The sequence below is a fragment of the Charadrius vociferus genome, unplaced genomic scaffold (genome assembly GCF_000708025.1).
Source record: "Charadrius vociferus isolate BGI_N301 unplaced genomic scaffold, ASM70802v2 scaffold773, whole genome shotgun sequence".
Taxonomy (NCBI): domain Eukaryota; kingdom Metazoa; phylum Chordata; class Aves; order Charadriiformes; family Charadriidae; genus Charadrius; species Charadrius vociferus.
Window position 1 is genome coordinate 180,573 of NW_009647799.1, and position 3,117 is coordinate 183,689.

The following is a 3,117-nucleotide window of genomic DNA, read 5'->3' on the forward strand; positions in this document are numbered from 1 at the left end:
GGGGCTGCCCCCCCACCCCATGCAAACTCCCAGGGGCTGCAGCATTTCCCAAACTCCAGCACTTTGCATCTCTCCCTTGGTGGTCACATCTGCCTCCTCTGCACCCCCCAACCTCCCCAGGCCCCTTCCTGAGGGTCTCCGGTGCCACTAAGTGACACACAGACAGGCGAGGGTGCCGGGGTGCCCCAGGGCGCCCTGGGCAGCGTGGCTGAGCGGGCAGGGTGTGAGGGAGCCTGCACAGGACCGTCCCTCCTCCTCTCTTCCGAGCATCAGGTGATGTGCCAGGGGAGTCCTACGGGTGTCCCTCGCCTCCCCGCTGGGTGCTCTTGGGTGCCATCGCTGTGACGGAGCCCAGCTGCCCGGGTGCTGCCCGGGAAGGGAGGATGCTCTGGGGACCAGAGCCCATCCTGCACGGGGTGAGCTGAGTGCGGCAAGATACGCGCTGGGAGTTGCGGGGATGCAGCTGAGTGGGCTGCCCCAGGCTCCACACTCTTTTTCTTCCCCAGCTGGGACCCGGGGACTCTCCTTGTCCCCTCCTGTCCTACCCGAGGCAGAGATCCCCTCTCCTGCTGGGCTTGCGGAGCAGAAGAGTCCCCCACAGCCGGGGCAGAGGTTGGCTGTTTCCACCCTCGGCCGTGCTGGGTGCGCAGTGGTGCTGGCGGCGGCAGCGTTAGCCCGTACCGCACGGTGCTCAGGGCAGGTTGCGGCTGGGGTGTGGAGCAGCGCCCCACAAAGAGCTTGATGTCCATGAGAGGGGAAACTGAGGCCCACGAGGGCAGCGGGACGTGCCCAAGGACCCTGCTGGAGCTGGGAATGGAAACCAGCTGTGCCCTGGCACAGAGTCCATGGCCCATCCCAGGAAGAGGAGACTTACAGAATGGGAGCCGGGAGTGGGTTCCCCCCACCACATGGCACCTGCAGATAACTCAGCCACTGCCCGGACCTGCCCCAGCCCCGGGTCCCCCCACCACCGACCCAGCCCGGGGTCCTGCCCCGCGACTGATGGGACGGAGGGTCAGCTCGTCCAGCCCCGGAGAGAAGCCCAGGGCAAAGTGACGGGGAGCTGCCCTGCGCTCCAAAGCTCTCCTGGGCTTTTCCTCTTGGCTTTAATCCAACTGCGAAAGCCAGACCCAAACCAGAGCGAGTCCTGTTCACTTTGATTCCCTGTGTTTACAAACACACACCCCCAGCCCGATCGCTGCTTGTCCAGCCTGAACCCCGCGCCCGGAGGAATCGGCGCTGCCCTGCCGACGGATGCGGGGCCAAGTCCGGAGGTGAAACGGGGACAGCCGATGTTTCGCATGGCTGACGCGCCGGCCCGGTTCCCGCTCTGCCTGCTGTCGGGGCAGAAAGGGGGGGCCGGGGGTGCTCACGCCTCAGTGCGGGCAGCCACGTTGCGGCGGGGAGGTTTTTTTGAGCAGTGCCTCCATGCAGACTTAGGGAGGGATGAAGGGAGTCGGGAAGAGGCTGACACCCCTCGACTGATGCTGGCTGCTGCCAGCACCAAATCACCTGAGGGCCAGATAGAATCAGAGAATCACAGAATGGTTTGGGTCAGAAGAGACCTTTAAAGGCCACCTAGTCCAACCCCCCTGCCATGGGCAGGGACCTCTCCAACCAGCCCAGGTTGCTCAGAGCCCCGTCCAACCTGGCCTTGAATGCTTCCAGGGATGGGGCATCTCCCACCTCTCTGGGCAACTTTGGCCGGTGTTTCACCACCCTCAGTGTAAAAAATTTCTTCCTTATATCTAGTCTGATTCTCTCCTCTTTTAGTTTAAAACCATTGCCCCTCGTCCTACCGCTACATACCCTGCTAAGAAGTCCCTCCCCAGCTCTCTTGTAGGCCCCCTTCAGATACTGGAAGGGGCTCTAAAGTCTCCCCGGAGCCTTCTCTTCTCCAGGATGAACAACCCCAACTCTCCCAGCCTGTCCTCCCAGCAGAGGGCTCCATGGCCTCATCTGAACCCGCTCCACCAGCTCCGTGTCCTTCCTGTGCTGAGTGCTCCCGAGCTGGGGGCAGCACTGCAGGTGGGGTCTCACCAGAGCGGAGCAGAGGGGCAGAATCCCCTCCCTCGCCCTTCTGGCCACGCTGCTGGGGATGCAAAGATCCCCATGGCAATGCCAAGTCCCCCTCTGGTTCAGCACAAAGCTGGTGGCAGCGGTGAGGACCCTGCGGAGATGGGTGAAAGCTGGTCACCCTGCGGTCAGTGGGGCTGCAGGGAGCCAAATCCCCCGAGCCCCCGAGTCTGGCTGGGCACAGCCCCATCCGCTCCCTGCCCCACCATCTCCCCAAAACCCCGTCAGAGAGCTGCCAGGACCGCTTGTGGCTTTATTATTAGGGCAGACGGGATGAGTGCAGAGCTCTGCCCAACCTCGCTGTGCCGCTCTGGCTCCACGGCCGGGGGAAGATGTTTTCTGGAGTTCGGTCCTTTGTGGCGGGATGGAGCAAAGGGCTTCCGAGAGCACGTTGGCATTGCTGCTTCGGCTCCTTCACATGGCCCTGTAGGGCCCTGAGAGTGTTTGCTGAAGATAAGGCCGGAGTGTATGCTCACAACACTCGTAAACGGTGTTATCTTCCGGAAACGGGAGGTGGCCATGGACCAGAGACGTCATATTTGTGAATGCCACGGCAGTGAGAGAACGTACCCAGGCTTGGCTCGCTCTGCTGCTGTGGCCAGTGCCCCGGTAGCCAGGGGCCACTCCTTCCCCAGAGCCCCATTGTGCATCGGCCGGTCCCAGGGAGGGTTGTCATCTTCTGAGTCAACCAAGCATCACGAGGTGCTTCGCCACATCCTGGCGGGTGACGTCAAAGCGTTTGGCTCCCCGATGTGCTGCTGAACTGCTGTCGAGCCGGGGGGGGCGGCCTGGCCACCCCATGCCCTCCCCGGCAGGGTTTGGGCAGCAGCCACAGCCAGGACGGCTGCCGCCATGCCGGGGAGATGGCTCCAGCAGCCACCGCAGGGATGCGAGTGTGGAGTGATGCTGACACAGAGATTGGCTTTATCAGGTCAGCACAAGCCTTGGAAGAAGGGACGAGCGAGTGACATGCACTGTGCCTGGCCACGGCTGGAAGTGGGTCCCAGCTCCCATTAAAGGTCAGCAGGAGCCGACTCGCTG